Source organism: Calidris pugnax, unplaced genomic scaffold, assembly GCF_001431845.1.
Source record: "Calidris pugnax isolate Ruff unplaced genomic scaffold, ASM143184v1 scaffold219, whole genome shotgun sequence".
In the NCBI taxonomy this organism is placed as follows: Eukaryota; Metazoa; Chordata; class Aves; order Charadriiformes; family Scolopacidae; genus Calidris; species Calidris pugnax.
Genome location: NW_015094507.1, coordinates 8,658,384 through 8,675,908, shown reverse-complemented (window position 1 = coordinate 8,675,908; position 17,525 = coordinate 8,658,384). Strand labels below are relative to the sequence as shown.

Here is a 17,525-nt window from a genome sequence, read left to right as displayed (position 1 = left end):
ATTTTTGGGCAACCCCACCCTTTCCCTTTTTTTTTTTTTTTTTTTTTTTTTTTTTTTTTTTTTTTTTTTTTTTTTTTTTTTTTTCCTTCTTTTTTTTTTTTTTTTTGGGGAATTGAACTCATTCTGAAGTATGCAAAATCTTCCTTTTCTGGGATGGCCAAGCACCTGCTGTGGAGACAATGTTCAGCACCATCCTGTTGAGAACACACTGTGTAGCCTTTACAGTAGTTACTTGTCAATGAGTATGTGGTGTTTCAATATATTAATGGTTTATGGGATGTTTTTAAGTTGGCTTTTCTTTTTGGAGGTTTTTCCCTATCTGCTCGCCCTCCCCCCTACAACCTCCAGTTTGATTTCCTTAGATTTTTGACCATGTTTGCTTTCTCTCCCTGGGGAATCTGAAGTCCTGCGCGATGATCAGAGGAGATGATCATAACCCAACACTGCTCAGACGTCAGGGTTTTCTGACTCTACTGCGTTTGTTAATCCCATCGACCGGCTGAATTCCAGAGAGAGGTGATGAGTGTGGCCTGTTAGTTTGTTGGGTTGGTTTGTTTGTTTCTTTCCTTATTCTTTCCTTACGTTGAATGGTACACCCCTGTTTTCTGTAAGCGTCGAACCGGGGTCGATTACAAACCAAGGGAAGCCGGCGAGCGTTGCCTCTTGGCTCGTGAGGACGGACTGACAGCGGGGGCCGTGGCCCGCACGGGCGCCGAGGCAGGAGCCCCTTTGCCGCTTGCCGGAGCGGGCTCCCCCCTCCTGCCTTCTGGTAGCCCCTACTCGCCACGGCGAGGTGGTAAGGAGTTAAAAGCTGAGCTGCCAGACAAGTGGAACACGGCCACCTGTAAAGATGTGTTTGAAAAAAAACGAAAATTAAGGGCAACACGCCACTTGGCAGAAGAGCTAAGCGCAGAGGTTGGGCATCGGCAGGTGACTTGCAGTGGCAACGCCGGGAGCTGAGGCACAGGTCGTTGCAGGGTGTGTTACTGCATCAGTGATCCTTTGGGTTGATTTTTTTTGATTTTTTTTTTTTGTTTTGGACATATCCTTGATTATTTTTTCCTTCTCATTATGTATAATCTTTTGTGGCAGAAGAAGCAGGAGAGGGAATGGCAAGGTGACAGTATCATACAAATGGCTTTTCATATGGGTATAGATTGTAACAGGATAAATGACACTGAAAGACAAGGCAGTTTTATATATTTTGCTTCTAAGATTTTCTTTTGTAAAATGAATAATAATTAATAATAATAATGAATAAAAGGTATGGTGCTGTATAGATCCTCTCTATAATCTGGAAAGTTTGATTACTTTTTATTAGTATCTTTTGGGGGGGGAGGGATACAAAAAAAGAGGGGAAAACACCAGTGGTACATAGGAACTCGATGTGAAGAGGTTCTGAATAGGACAGTGTATACATAATTCTCCAAAGCGATATATGAAGTTTTTTTTCTTTGCATAAAAGCATTATGCATATAAATATATAAATATATTTTATTATGTACAGAAATGGATCATTATGCATGGATGTTAGGAAAAAAAACTAGCATTTTAACCCAAAGTCTCAGTGCATGAGTTCCCACCGACCCGTGTCCCATGCAATGTGGAGTGACTCCCTCTCGCCACTGCCACCGCACATGCACAGTCTTACACACACACACCCACACACACACCACACACACACATGCACACACCCCATTCGTGGGCCCTTCCTCGCTCATTACTTTCCAGGTCCCTGAGGTGATATTAGTGACACAACAGCTCCTAGTGTGATGGAAGTTTTGTTTTTGTATCGTAGCCCCCATGGTGTCCTCTCATAAAGATGCACCTCTTGGTTTCTCCCCCGCAGTTCTGACCGTGTAGACTCTGTGCCGTCGTGGTTATCGTAGCCCTATAGCCTATCGACTCTTCCAAGCAGCCAAGGGTTTTTCATTTGCCTTTTAAAAAAACTTCTCTTTTCTTTTTACACTGAGATGGTCTATTTGTCAGCGTGGGGACTAGTTTGTTACATTTATTGGAGTTAACTGATGCTCATTGCCCATCTCTGTCAGCAGCCAGCTACCCAGGACGCTCGTGTGGCACAGTGGTCACCTGGGCTAGAGGTCGCTTTGCTTACCCGAGTCCGTTGCAGGCACCTTTTACCAAGGTTGTTTGAGTGCTTTGTCACCAGCCTCCCCTGAGTGTGTAGCATTAGCTCTCAGCTTCCCGGTACACCCTGAAATGCGGGTGTACGCTGAAGGACTTCCCTCCGGTGCTCCTTTCCCCAAGGTTCCTCCGTGGTTGCCACCCTGTGGCTGGGCTCGTCCCCCTGCCCCACGGTGTTTGCCACCAGCAGAGCTCACTTGGTGGCTCCCCGTGCTGGGGCACAGCATTTGGCCCCTGCACGGGTGAGCCGTCGGTGAGACCCAGGGTGCCTGCCCAAAGACCACCAACCAGGTCGCTGACGGCACCAGTAAGGCCTGACTTGATGGTATGGCCAAGGTGACCAAAATCCATCATTTTATTTTTGTTTCTTGGTAGGGATGTGGTTCTTGTCAAAGGCAAGAGAAGGCCCATTAGATTAAACCAAACAGGGGCAACTTCTGCTCTGCTATGGCAGCCTGGCCCCCTTGAGTCCAACAGAGCTAGCTCCCACTGGCAGGAACGAGAGAGAGAACTATGGTCCGTTCTGTTCAGAAAATGGAGAAAAAACACCTGATTTAGAGACAGCCCATCAATGGCAGAGAGGTTTTTTTTTTTAAAAAAAAAGCATTAGTGGCTGAAAGGCTTAACCTGCCTCCCACCAACGTCAAGGAAAGCATTTCCATTGGCGTGGCTGGGACACGTTATGCCCCTGCTTTGGAGAACATCCCAGCACTCACTGAAGAGGGGTGGACTTGCCAGCCTCTTCAGTTTGGTTTGGTTTCTTTTGCTCATTTTTGGGGCCGAAATTTTCAATCGGAAGTGCCTGGAGTCAGGCACTGAAGGTGGGGGACTCCAGCGTGGTGGCATGGGGTGAGCTGGTCTGCCCTCATCGCTTCTCAGAGGAAGGAGAGGTGCCAGGTACCTCCGGGCCCAGGAGAAGGTCACCACACTCTACCCCTGCCAAGGTGCCCAGCAAACACCCTCATCTCCAGAGGTGCTAAATAATTCTTGCTGAATTCAAAGGGCCACTTATTTAGGTGTCAAAATACAGACTTGAATGTCTTATTTTGGGAACCTACCTTTGGAAAATTTGGCCTTTGAGTCTTTGAACATGTTTATGCCTAGAAGTTTTCCCTCTGAAACCGTGTAAAACAGCTAAAGGTCCAGAACAATTACATAGTTATTGCTTAAACACTTGGTCTAAAGAAAAGGTCTAAAAAGGTGACATTTACACAGTTCCTAGTCACAGGTTGGGGGCTTGATTTAATGATTTTGTAAAAAAAATTTCTCTTGAGAATCATTGGATAGTTGACCACTGCTTAAGTCCAGAAATTTTTGTTGTCACCGCTTCAAAAAGTTACCTTTTAGGTCATGTATTTCTCTAAAATGATGTCATTGCTTGGCAATCGGTGTCCTGTAAGTGTTTCTAGCACACGATATACCTTAGGAATTGCCAACAGATGCGAAGGGGGACCAGATACATTTCGTTACTATGGGTTAGAAAAAATGGATTGTACATTTGGCTTCACATGTTTAACTTTTTTTTTTAAAAAAGTTGCATGATTGGAAAAAATATGTATACAGTATCTGTAAAACTGTTTTATCTGTTTTTGTTTCAAGCCATGTAAATTGGAAGAATATTAAATCCACAGCCTTATCGCGCATGGCCGTCTTTACATACCGAAGAGCTGAACAGTTTATATTTTTCATTTGGGCTATCTTGTACTTTCATTTGAAAGCAGACACTCTCATGTTGCAGTCTTACTGAGGATTTTATATTAAAAAAAAAAGAAAAAAGATGCTGCCCTGGAGGAATATACTACCTTACTACACAGAGGTTGGAAGGAAGTTTGTTTTGGAGCAAAACCTGCCCCTTTCCAAAGGAAGTAGAGACGCAGTGCTTACTCCACTTGGTGTTAGTAGATATTGCCTTGTGTATTCCATTTTAAATTGTAATCTAGTTTGTAAAAGAGATGGTGACGCATGTAAATAAAGCATAATGGATCTCTACATTGCACATTGGCCTTCACTCTGGTTTACTGTGTCTTGGCCAGACATTTAAATGCTGGACCCAGAGAGGGTGTGACTTCCAAGTAGTGTGTGCGACCGGCTGGTGGGGTGTTTGGGGCTGGGAAGGGGGCATGATCCTGCATCCAGTGGAGTCTGTCAATGTGTATTTATGTGAGCATCTGCACTTCAACCCTTCAGCCAACACAGTGTAGTTTTGGTGGTCAAATAACCCCCAATGGAATCATTTACTGCTGCTAAAAATCACAAAGTTCACTCATTTTGGGGGGGGGTGTGTGGATGGGAAGGTTTTCCCCTGAGATGGTGGCAGCACCCAGCAGCTGCAGCCCAGCTTGCCCGTTCTGGGAGACAACCAGCCCAACTGTGAGTCGGTCGGGAGAAGAGTTACACACACATCCCCCGTGGGCTTGGCTGGGTTTCAAACTGTCTTTGAAAAAAGCCTGGAGTACTTGAAACCACCCGTTTGGGATTTGGGATAAGAAAACCAGCAGCCTGACTGCGGGAAGTTCTATAGAGGGCTCTGGCCAAGGCGCAGGAGAGTGTGCTCAGAAACATGAGCCGTGTTGACAGAAAACTGATGGGGAGCCACAGATGTATATAGTTGTTTTGGAATCATTTTTCAAGAGTAAGTGATATTTTCACGGAAGAGGAGCCTTCTCGGGGAGCAGGGAGGGGTTTCCCATGATTCCGCAGGGATGAGGGCCGTGTTGTCCGTGCAAAGCCCACGGGAGCTGAAGCACCGCAGTATAAAGAGCAGCTTGGGGATACCCCTTGTTTAACATAGCAAGAACTATTCAGGCTTTGTCCTAACTGGAGATAGCCTGAAATATTGCCAGATCCAGTTAGAAAATAGCCTTTGGCCGGGATGCAGTGTGCCTTAGCCTTCCCGGAGAGAGAGCGTGCTTCTCCGGCAGTGATTGCAGCTTCTCCTCGGAAACAGAGCTGATTTCCTTCATTTTTCTGGAGGCTCCTCCAAACAGTGCTCTGGCAGGGAAGGACCCGTCTCCTCCGCCTCGTTGGCATCGCCCCACCGGTATTTAGGACAAGCTATGGGAGCGTTGGGCCTGGTGAGGTGTCGGGTGGAAGAGCCTCGGCTTTGACCCGGCTTTAGGCAGGGGCAGCAGCAGCGACGATGAGCTGATCAAACCCTGGGCCAGTTTCGTGCTGAACTTACATGGTCGTGTTGTGCAATGCCTTAGCTGTGACCTTCACTTCACCCGGCCTTGGAATAGATCATTCTTATCTTTCGGAGTACTTTCAAAATAAGTCCAAACATTTTAAACTTCTCCCAGCCGTCCCAGAAGACAAAAGGCTTTTCGAGCTGCTGCTGCCGAGTCTGGTGAGGCAACCGGGAGCTATTTTGGGAGCTCCTCACCACATATGCTGAGTTGCGAGTTCGACCAGACCAGGGAAAACAGTATTTTACAGCTCTTGTTTGGCTACCGCTGCCAAGGAAGTTAGGGGTGCTTTCAAGATGATTGAGATAAGCAAATCTGGGAGGCTACCTCTTTTTCTGGTGGAGTCATGGTGACTGGTATCTCCCTGTTCAAAAGGAGGACTTCTTGGGCGAAGTGGAGCCCAAGCCAGATGGAGTAGATATGGCTCTCGCTGGCGCACAGCTTCATCCCGCTGCCAGCGACTTCTGCAGTGTCTCATCGCTTTTCTCTGTGCCCGACCCAGCCCACAGAGCTTTTTTCCCACTGGCTCTGCCTGTGGATTTTTTTAAAATGAGAATACTTTTATCATGTAAACATAAACCATAGAAAATTCCATTAGGGAAAAAAAAAAAGCGCTTTTTTTTTTTTTTGGTGGAAGAGCCTCGGCTTTGACCCGGCTTTAGGCAGGGGCAGCAGCAGCGACGATGAGCTGATCAAACCCTGGGCCAGTTTCGTGCTGAACTTACATGGTCGTGTTGTGCAATGCCTTAGCTGTGACCTTCACTTCACCCGGCCTTGGAATAGATCATTCTTATCTTTCGGAGTACTTTCAAAATAAGTCCAAACATTTTAAACTTCTCCCAGCCGTCCCAGAAGACAAAAGGCTTTTCGAGCTGCTGCTGCCGAGTCTGGTGAGGCAACCGGGAGCTATTTTGGGAGCTCCTCACCACATATGCTGAGTTGCGAGTTCGACCAGACCAGGGAAAACAGTATTTTACAGCTCTTGTTTGGCTACCGCTGCCAAGGAAGTTAGGGGTGCTTTCAAGATGATTGAGATAAGCAAATCTGGGAGGCTACCTCTTTTTCTGGTGGAGTCATGGTGACTGGTATCTCCCTGTTCAAAAGGAGGACTTCTTGGGCGAAGTGGAGCCCAAGCCAGATGGAGTAGATATGGCTCTCGCTGGCGCACAGCTTCATCCCGCTGCCAGCGACTTCTGCAGTGTCTCATCGCTTTTCTCTGTGCCCGACCCAGCCCACAGAGCTTTTTTCCCACTGGCTCTGCCTGTGGATTTTTTTAAAATGAGAATACTTTTATCATGTAAACATAAACCATAGAAAATTCCATTAGGGAAAAAAAAAAAGCGCTTTTTTTTTTTTTTTAAATGCGGTTTAAATCTTTAGAAAACCCTGACAAAATTCAGAAACTCCATTTTGGATTTTTTTTTATTTTCACACTTGGATTTTCTTTTCATACTAATGACACCAGGATCTTTGCATGTGCCACAACATTTACTTATTAGAACAAAGCGTCTCCTGCTTTTATTGTTTGATGCTTTGATGACATACCAAGGAACCGATTTAATCTAGAAAATGAGATAAAATGTCTTGATTCAGTAGGAACAATTGGCCTAAATGAAGATAAGTGTTGTAAGATTCTTTTAATGTTACATTATGCCATGCAGGTTTAAAGGTATCTGTTATCCTATGAATGACGTGTGGTGAAATGGGGGAAAACAGTAAAATTATACGACATCTCATAAAAACTTTTCCAACTTCCAAGACGAATACAATCCTGGCAGGATTCCCCACCTCCCACCCTCCTCAGTTTTCAGTCTTTTTTAGGTGATATTTTAGAACTTGGGTTTTGCTGAAATTCAAAGCACAAAGCAATCCTCAGGTGCTGCCTTTCCCCAGGGATTAGCACTGGAGGGGTGTCGACCAGCCTTGCACGCTGCCCTGCTTCGTGCACCCTGGTGGGCATCAAGGCTGCTGCTGGTACCCCTGGCATGTGACACCCCATGAATATCAGGCTTCGGCTCTGTCTCATGCCTGGGGGGGCACTGTAAGCCCCCACAGCTGATAAAGTGAGGTGCCAAGGCAGGAGGATGGGGAGGACATCAGTGGGAATGAAGCATGGCAGATGCCAGCTCCTCCTTCTGTTTGTAACCACCTTGGAGAAGGACAGCATTGGTTAGAAAGTGCTAGTTAGGAAATATGGTTGTACTCTGACCTTCAGAGCAAAAGATGGAGGAGAACTGTGCATTGACACACAATCACCGTGGGGGTCCTTCCCGAAGAGCAGCAGAAGATGCTGCTCCTGACACCTTCTCCTCCAAGAGGGTGAAATCCAGCTTTTCCAAGCCTCTGCTATGAAAGATGGGCTTGGTCTCCAGGCAGCCTCTCATGTTGCATTTGTTGTTTCAGTAGAAAATTCATACTTCACCAGCACTTATTTTAAATCTCTGTAGGCTTCTCTTAAGGCTACCTTGTACACTATTAACTAGTTCATGGATGAATGTCCTGGAGAAAAGTCAGTGCTTAGAAAGCAATTCATAACCGACATAAAATAAAAAAAAACCAACCTTAGTCCTTTTACTCATTAAATGAAACCCATTGTTATTCACACTTCTCTTGAGAGTCATACTTGCAATATCAAACTGCATTACCAACCTCAGTGTGCATCTGTTAAGCAAAAATTATGGCAAGACGGTCTCATTTGTATAGAAGTTTTAATGATTTTTTTTTTATATAGAAGTAAGAAGCCCAGGTAGCAGAGTTACCTGGCAAGAGTTTGTTGCTGGTACAACTGAATCCATTCCAGCTATGCTGGCAAAAAGCACTCCTTTTGGTTTTTTTCTGCTTTGAGCTACATCTGAGTCTGAAGACCCAGTGTTCTGGTCTAGCTATTGTCAGCCACCTTTTCCTAACATGGGCTAAACCCTGAACGTTGCTTTGTGTGGAATAGCAAGTTTTCAGCCAATGCGGACTGGTGGCTGTATTTAAAGGTCTGCCAAAGTCAGGAGATGCAGAGCTGAGAGTAAGCAGAAAAGGTTTGTGGACCTCTTACCAGGTGTGGCTGCTCAAAGGGACACGAGCCCACCACTTCAGAGCAAACTGCTACAGCCAAAGGAATGGCAAAAAAAATGAATGCCTTACTCTTTTTAAAAGCGTTTTACTCCTTTTGTTCATGCTCTGCCAAGTCTTTCTGTGAGAAATGGGTGGTGTGAAGGAGGTTCGTACAGCCTATGTACAAAGATGCAGCCTAGAAAAGCTATCTACAGAGGCGACCATGGTGCCTGCCCTGCAGCAGTGCTGGCTCTTGTGAGCTGTAAAACTTCCCTGGGCTCTACTCTGTAAAATAAAATTGAAAAACTCTGATTCTCTCTATGCCAGTGAGTCAGGAGTCTTCTAACTTTTCCTCTTGAAGGTTAACAGAATTTGAACATTTTATGCTGATCACCTCATCCATAAGCTAACAAAAGGCTTATCTGTTTCTTTTCCACTGTAATTGACAGTCCTCTGTAGATGCATGTTCAGCATTTCAAGGCTAACTTAAAGGTCAAATTTATCATATGGGCAGACTGGATGAGCTCATGGTTGAGGAAAGACCATCTAAAGGTGACTTGTCTAACACATCTCTACACGCGCACGGAGCCCACACACATTTCTTTTTGGTCTGGCCTTGTCTCAGACATCACCTGTGGGCCAAGAGGCTCAGGACAAAGCTCTACTGGGGAGAGCTACAGGTGGGTTGAATTTGGCACCTGGAATATAAGATCATGATAAGCACCTGAACAAAGGAGATGTATTCAGCAATCGTTAGAGCAGAATTTTATTCTTCTGACCCCTCTTACCTGAAATCTTAATTATGCCAAACTGCTGATGTCCCCTGTTTGCGTTTAAGCAGTTTACTCCCAAATTTTTGCCTGTCCGTTTTGCGGCACAGGTAGGTGCTGCACCACAGAAGGTGAGCAGTCCCCCACATCTCACCGCACGTGTCCGTGTTCAGCTGCAGCAGCTGGTAAGGGTACCCAAAGCAAACCCTGGGGACCCTCGTACCCCGCACCTGGGGAAAGTCATCTGCAGGTGGTGGCCTCTAACACCCCGCACCCTGCACATCTGCTAAGCCTTGCTCAGAGCACACTTCTTGAGGCAAGTATTATATGTGCTCAGCTTCTTCATACAAAATCAATGTATGAAACTCAAAATATAATAAAACTGTAGGTACGGCTGAAGGGGTGAACTGAGTAGGGGAGGTGGATAGCTTCCCCCAGTTAAAATCAGAATCTTCAGTGGCATCCCCTCCACCCTGTTTGATAGGGCATTATGAGATGCAGACTGTTCTGTTAGGAAATGGTGATCAGCTAAAAGTCCCTTTCCTCTGGGGATTTCTCTTCTGTATCACACAGGCTTTTCATCCAAGTGTCTGCCTGTTCCCCCTCCTCCAGGCAGAACCACAGGTGGTGGACGTGGAAGAGGAATTTGGAGGGAGAAACCGGTTCTCCGACGGACACTTCAGCGACTATCAGCTCTTGCACATGCGTTTCCAAAGCTGGACCTGCACGCTATCTCCCCTCCCATCTGTCCCATCCTCCTCCTCTGAGACTAATCTCCTGCCACACTTGTCCCGCGGTCCCCATGCTGCCTACCCCACCCAGCCTTGGCTGGATGCCCATGGCCATGAGGGCTTAGGAACCCAAAAGCTGGCAGCAGCCTCTGACTGCTGGTGTGTCAGCCCACCCAGCCGCTAGAGGACACTTGCCCCACAGCCTAAGCAAGGCCCTCTTGCAGAAGGAGGAATGCCACCACGTGCCACCACCAGGAACCGAGAGGGAAAAATCAACCAGGCGAAATTCGGTAGACAAAGGTGCACAGCACTGTCCTGAGGAAGGAGAGATCAGCTACGCGTGCACCAAGTGGGGCACAAGCAGCAGCACTGGAAAAAAGGCATTTTGGTCAGTAATCACCTAGAAACTGTCCAAGCTCCTGCTGCAGTGTCATGGCACGGGGGCAGTCCTGGATGCTGGAGCCAGTCTGAAGAAAAGCTACAAGAACGAGCAGAGTCAGCGAGAATCGCGACCTATGGGAAGAGACTGATTTTATTTGTTACAACAGGGACACAAACTGCCCTTTACATAGAAGACTACTAAAAAAGCTGCTTCCTGCCCACTAAGGAGAGGACACAGCTGTGTTTCATCTGCAGCAGATATAGGTTATGTTCTAGCTATGAGGGTAATTAGCACATTTCCTAGAGGTGTAGACTTTTCTTCTTTAAGGGTGTATTTGAGAGCAAAATGTTTGCCTGGATTTTCATTGGCCCTGCCTCAGAGCAGGAGGATGATCTCCTGAGGTTCCTTCTAACCTCAAGCTCCAATGACTTGCCTTAAAGAGTTAAAACAGCTTTAAAAACAAACCAAAACACACAAAAAACCCACAAAGGCTTCTGCCCTTTCCTACCTGAGGCACAGATCTCTATGTACAGTAGCAAATTGTTATCTTTTCTCCAGGTTTGAGTGTAACAGGTATTGAGTAATGTTGTCCTGGTGTGTTGACACATGGGCCAGGGTGTGCCCCAGACCCCGGAGAGGTATTGATGCAGTGCAACCGCCTGCTAAAAGTCTGGTGCTTAGTTTCCTCCTTCTCTCTAGCATCTCCCTTTGCCCCCAGAGAAGGTGTGTGTTGTCCCAGTTGGTTCTCCAGGCACACCTCGCTGCAAACAGAAATTGTTCTCTCCTGTTCCTGATGAGACTCGAAGCTCGGAGAAGATGCCCTGCCCTGTAGGTTTCCTTTTCCTGATTAAAACCAGTGCAGAAAGTGCTCCTGTAGGGACACCACATGCTCTGGCATCTATCAGCTCCTCTCCTGGGTGGATCCCTGCAAATTTGAAAGACCAGAAATATAAATGCAAGTGAAAAGGCAGATGTTCCTGCAGTGGGGCAGGGAGGATGGGCTGGACCAGGAGAAGATGCAAGCAGTAAAGCCCCACTGAGTGTGAGCAGCAGGGCTGGCATGGGCAGGGACACAGGAGGCATGGCAGGGAGAGGCAGCTTTGGGTGAGCATTTGCTTATCAGAAAACCCAGGCCTCGGAGAAAGATGTAGCCTGAAGCATTTTGGGGTGTCCTCATCACTGCTGCAAGGCTGGTGTCTGGGAGGGTGTCCCTCTGGGTCAGGAGGAGCCAGACAGCCCGTGCTGGCAACTGTGGGCAAAGCGCAGGCACCCAAACCAGCACGTGATGGGCTGTGCCAGAGGACAGCAGCGATGCTCGTGGTGGGATCTCTTCTCCTGCCAGCAAAGAAGAGCGGCCACTGCCTCCTCACCCTGCAGTGGGGCTGGCAGAAACCCCCCCAACGGGGTCCCAGCAGAGTCAGCCAGCAACTTCTGCCGGACTTGGGCTCCCAGACAGAAAAAACAAACCACTGCCTTTTCGATGTTTACATTAGATGTTTATTTTACAGTTCATTTCACAATCCGTTTCTCTTCTCCCTTTGCCGCGAGTTGATTTATGGTGCTGCAGATCCTATCGGCCTGCCCTGCCCAGGGCATGGACTTGGAGGAGAACCTGCCAGGGGTCTCTCCTTGTCCTTGTTGCTGTTTTGTTTACAACTGCCTTTACCTATAGGTTAAACTGGAGCGGTTTCTGCCAAACTGCGATAAATTAGTCTCACGCTCCCTTGTGCATCCACTGGTATTTTGAGGCATGGGTGGCCCAGGGTGTCTGGAGAAAACAAGAGCAAATAAACACGGTGCAAAGGGCCGTCCTCAGCTTCCCTCTGGCTGATCTCTTCCCTGGCTCGACCAGTGGGTGCTGAGGACTCCTGGCACACCATGGGACTGTGGATCCTGTGCCCTATCTTCTGCATCTTCCTGGTGCTAAGGTGCCATACCTGGCCACGGGGCAAGTCCCTGGGCTGTGGGGATGGTCAGTGGCTGCAGGAGATGGCTGGTCCCTGCCCGCCCTGCGCCACAAGGGATTGTTGGGGGCTGCAGGGATTAACTGGGATTTCTTCCTCCATGGTGCATTTAAATTTTGATTTTTATGCTGCCATGTCTTAGTGGCACTAGGGCAGGTGCTGTAGCTTCACCAGTTTAATCAGGGCCTTTCCTCCACAGCTGAACACGCAAAAAAGATGTGCTGCAGTTTATGGAGAAAATAAGAGATCTGAGCTGAAGATCTGGTGGGAAATCCCTGAGTAAAACCTGGCCTTTCTTGCTGGCTGCGTGCTTCGGGGGAGGAGAGGGATTCACCGCTTCCTCGTACGGAGCCAGCTGCTCCCCGTGAATAACTGGACCCAACCTAAAAGCAGAAGGAAGTGTACTTAAAAAAATAGAGGTGTGGTAATGACACTATCATGTTTTATGTGCGTTGTGTAATCCGTGACGTGTGTGGCTCCTGAAGAGCCTGCTCCCCAGTCACGGCTAAATCACTCCTTGAAAACAACAATAAAATCCTAATAAGCCGGCTGACTAGAGACAGTTGCTCCTTTTCCCCAGGAAAATTATATTCACCACAAACAAACGTGTATTCTGTGGACTGAATGCTCATGTGACAGACAGGGTGGTTGTATAAATCAAGCCAAAAGTTTTGAAAGAAGAGAATGTCAATCTCTCCGGTTTTCTTTGTCACCGCTAATTGCCCTGATGCGTCTGTTTCACATAGTTTCACATAGAGGGCACTGAGAACCTACAGTTGCCTAAATTAATATCTAAATCTATGTCTCCCCACTAACTTGTTTAGCAATTTACACCTTGTGAATTGCTGTTTTACCAAATGTTAAGAAATTGCCCTCGTGCTCAACTTGATGCAAACTAGAGTCTAGAAGAAGCTCTGTCTCACTGGTCCAAATGTAGCCCATTCTTGCACTGGTAGAAGTTCTTAAGGGCTATATGAAAACACCTGATTTTTCCTCCTTTCCTACAAAAAAAGTGTATTTACTTTTATTTAACCATGGAATGATTCTTTCTTATCTTTAATAACTCTGCAGGCATTGGAGAGCGAGGTCGGAAATGGAGAAATGGAATGGTCAGGGAAGCATGAACTTTTCTGCTTTTGTGCACATGGCGATTAAATACTTACCAGGAAGATCTGCCACCATTTTATGTGTCAATAACACCTCCAAACAGCACATTAAGGAATAAGAATGCAGCACTGTGAGTATAAAAACTGACCCTAGATTAGCCCAGATTGTATCTGATAAACCCCAATAACACCTAAACCATCTGCATGGGTACTGCGGGGCTGGGGCAGGGCCTGGGGGTTTCTTTTCCTCTCATTGAAACTGCATTTTAGGAAAGGCAGCACAGCCAATGCTGCTCGGTAGCCTGGTGTGGAGACGTTCCTAAAAGCCTGTAAGAAAGTCAAAGGTAGGACTGAAAAGCGGAGGGGTGGCAGCAGTAGCGAGGGCGAGGACAGTTTCTGCAGGATGATCAGGAGATGGATTTCGTAAGAGAGGAACCTTCTCCCTGGATAGTTTTTCATAGCTAGCAACCATGCCTCGCAGTTTCTGTCTTGCAACAGAAGTTGCATGTGGAGATTTCGTTTCCCTACATGACCTGTCCGCCCTGCAAGAGGGCCATGAAGCCTCGGGGGAAAAACCCGGCCCTTGGGGACTCCTGCTGATACCTCCCTGCCCACCTCTTGTCCCCCACAAGCCATGACTGATGGGGCTGCAGGTGGGGAGGTGGCTGCTGAGGGTGGATGGAAGACAGGGTAACCAGAGGAATGGCAGTGGGACTTGCCTGGGCTGGACCTCCAGGTGTGGACCAGTGATGGGGCCTCCTAGGGCTCTGGTCCTGAGCTCAGCTGGATACCCCGACATTGCAGAGGTGCTGTGGGTCCTCTGACAGTGCAGAGATGTTAAAGGTGCCCTCTCTTTGCACCATGGGTGCCTCAAAAAACACCCGTAAGCTCTCGTGCCCAGTGTAAACTTTACCCAAGAGGCATTTACAGAATAGAGGCTCCCTCCTCACAAGCCTGACTTCATGTGGGGCAAAAGTGGAGAGGTTGTCCCCCTCACTTCCTGCCAACCTCGTCTGCCCAACCAAACTCAAAATCCCAAAGGAAAACATTTCGCTGGTGTTTTGCAATATCCTCCCTCTGTCTGTTTGTGCTGACCCTGTTTCTCCGTCTGTTGGCTAAGATCAAGTACAGCATCTCAAGGACACCCTGGTCCCATCCTGGGCATTCAGAATGCAAACAGTTTTGAAAACACTTGTTTATGTTATTTTGTAATTTATTGGGAATCTTAAATGAAGTACATCAACCCATGAACTGAAAATAACCCAAGGAAAGCAGTTAGTAAAGGGGTTGTCAGCATACGCAATGAAGGCTTAAAAATGGCAAATGTAACTCTGCTAAAAAGAATGGAGATGTTGTTGCTGGGGTCTGTGCTTCTTTAGTTTGGAATTCAAATTTAGTGCCCAGTGAGGATGTCCAGCTCCCAGTTTCTGAACAGTTTCACTCCTGAAGCCCTGCTCCTTAGAGTAGGCTCTGTAGGTTTGGGTCTCTGCAGGCTTTTTCCCTACAAAAATTCTGGTAGCTCATGAGGAATGGTTTGCCAACACTTTATTCCACCATGCCTCCTGAGAACACAGTATGGGATTGAGGAGGATCTATGGTATCTCCTCAGAGCAGTTTGTACTTTGCAGCGTGGTATGTGTAATACTTCCCCTAAACACAGGGCCATGAGCACAGGGCTGTCCCAGCCCTGCTGTAGGAGGGATGCCCGGTGTGACAGCAGCAGGGCAGCCACCAGCCATGTCCCAAGGAAGGGCAGCTTCGTGCTGGATCAGCACCTCGGGGCTCTGCCACGGGGAGACCTGAGAGATATAGACCATGGGCACATGGAACAGATGTAATGGAGGCATGGAAAGGCATGCTGGCATGAAAAGAGCTCCTGTTCTTTATTCCCCATCCAGAAATGGCCTACGATGTTGGGAAGGGATGGATCTGAGATCTATGGAGTGCTACTTTTTCTTGCAGATTGCAGGGGACTGCATTAATAGGGCTGCTGAGTGTTGATAAGCAGTGCTGTAGTGAAAAAAAGCCAACCAGTATGACATGGCGTGTATTTTTGTGTCCCGTTTCAAGCCATTTAATAGCATTGGGTGGGAGTGGGGTGAACTGGAGCAAAAGTTGGGTTAAAAGATGTCCTTTATGTTAAAGGAACCTACTTGAACTCACTTTTCTGTGGTTTAAATGAGAAAGTGGGTTAAGTTAGTTCTGATAAAGTACTGACCGCATGAATTGTGTTCACAGGCAGGAAAAGTGCACATTTGTGTTATGATTCTGCCCCTGCAGCCTTTTGGGTTTGGCGTGGGCTTTTTATGACCCCCTCCCCCCCAGCATAGGACCCCACTCGAGGCCTTTCCCAAATAATAGCATCGATTGTAGGCAACGGCGTGACAGTTCTGCATTACTGCTGACCCAGGGCCAGGGATGCCTAACTTGCTTTCATTGTGGATGATTTGATTAACCTTCCATCGAGCCCGCGGAAGGCTATTGAACCGACTCAGACACCTTTTCTGTGCTTCAAGGACCTGAGGTGTTTTTTATCCAGTCCCTCCCCTTTCTCTCAGCGAACAGAAAGCCTGCAATTACGGGCAGCTTTCAAGGCTGGCAGCTCTCGCTAACAGCCAGGACTTGTTAGGGCGCAGGGTGGAGGAGTTGAATTGCAGTTGGACCAGAATGAAAGCCATTTCAACCAGCACCACTCAACCCCCCGGGGCTGGGACCTCCCCTCATTTCTGGGTGCTCGCACTCAGAGGCCAGGATTTGGCCTTGGAGCAGGTGTAGCCCATCAGGTTGTAATCGGTTGCTCCTCTGCCCTGGGGAACAACTGCCCAGTGAATCTACCCAGCTCCTTATCTTCTGCTGGCCCCCCTGACCCCTCTGGTCACCCCTCCCAGTGCAAACCAGGAAAGGGTAATGTTTGCATGAAAACTCAGAGGAACTGGGGGATCACAGAGATCCTCATGTCCCTCCATGCATGACCAAAACCAGCCAATGGTTTCAAGTTTCTCTACAGGGAGTGTCTGACCTTCTACAACTTGTTTAGAAAACCAAGCTTGAACAAATCCTGAGCTGACCTGAGTGCCTCAGCAGAACATGAAATTTCTTCACTTGTCTCTTGTTCCCTGGAGCTCTTCAGAGGGGGTCTAGGTCTTTCTATGGCCTTTTTCAAGCACCTCCCTAAGCCTTACCTGAAGGACTTGAATATGCTTGCAAGCTGGTGTAGTTCATCAAGTGGCTATGGTAGCATTAGCATGTGGCAACATCTAGGTGAAGAGCATACAAAGGGCATCGCTAGAGGAAAGGTCTTCTCAGTGAACCTCAGGGCCTTCCATTACAGAGCAGTGACTTGTTCCAGAAATTTTACTGTGATGAAGTGGATTTCTTTTGTAGGACATAACACCTTCATCTGGTGTGCCTAGGTCTATGTTTAAACTTAGGTGTCCTGGTGCATGTCAGATTTGTCTCTGGAAAGGATCTACCTCTGGCACTGCAGGTAGCTCTGGCCCCTCAGCCTGTAATTTAGGTAGCCAGCTAATTTTTACAACACTCCAGTATGTTTGTGGAGGGAGGGGTTTTTTTCCTCCTTGTAGAGGTGATTCTGGGCCTTTCTGCAGCACACGGGCTGGCAGCTTTGTGTTTTGGCTCACGGGGTCATTCATGTTGTTAACGATCATAAAATTATTGCACCCTTTCCTAATATCAGTTGACTTTGGACTTGAGAGCCGGTGCTACCCTTTACACTTCAGCATTTCACAAAGACTTGAACTGTTGGCAGTGAGGGCTGGGTATGAACCAATCTGGGCAGCACGTTACAGCTGCGGCGTTGCTTCACTTCAGCGTTTCCACGTGTGAGTCTCTGTCTGACTCCACCATATATAAGTGTGAGAGTTCATTTTTTTCTCCTGCCCGTGTTGTGACTGAGCTTGAAAAGTTCATTCCAGTCTCTTCTAGGTTATGCTAAAGGGAACTTTTCTTTCCAGACAAGTGGAGTACTGGGCTGAGATTAAACTTTGTGGTTCAATCCTTCAGCTTGCAGCCTCTTCTCTCCCTTGGCATGAGGCTGAAGTGACACAAGGTAGAGACAATTTCCTTCAAAGAAAAAGCAAAAAGTTCTTCTGAGGTGGCCTGAAACACCCATAGCCTGAAAGCTCCTTTGGGAATGTAATTTATGGTGCATGTTTGGCGTGGGGAATATCAGGCAGA

At 47.4% G+C, this 17,525-nt stretch overlaps 1 long non-coding RNA gene across 1 annotated transcript; it reads left to right on the top strand.

Annotated features, from left to right (window-relative positions):
- The first annotated feature begins 72 nt into the window (after positions 1-72).
- LOC106901613 lies at positions 73-4,141 on the top strand. Its single transcript, XR_001414329.1, has 2 exons — positions 73-242; positions 405-4,141. It is a non-coding gene; the product is annotated as an uncharacterized LOC106901613 (long non-coding RNA).
- The last annotated feature ends 13,384 nt before the right edge of the window (positions 4,142-17,525 follow it).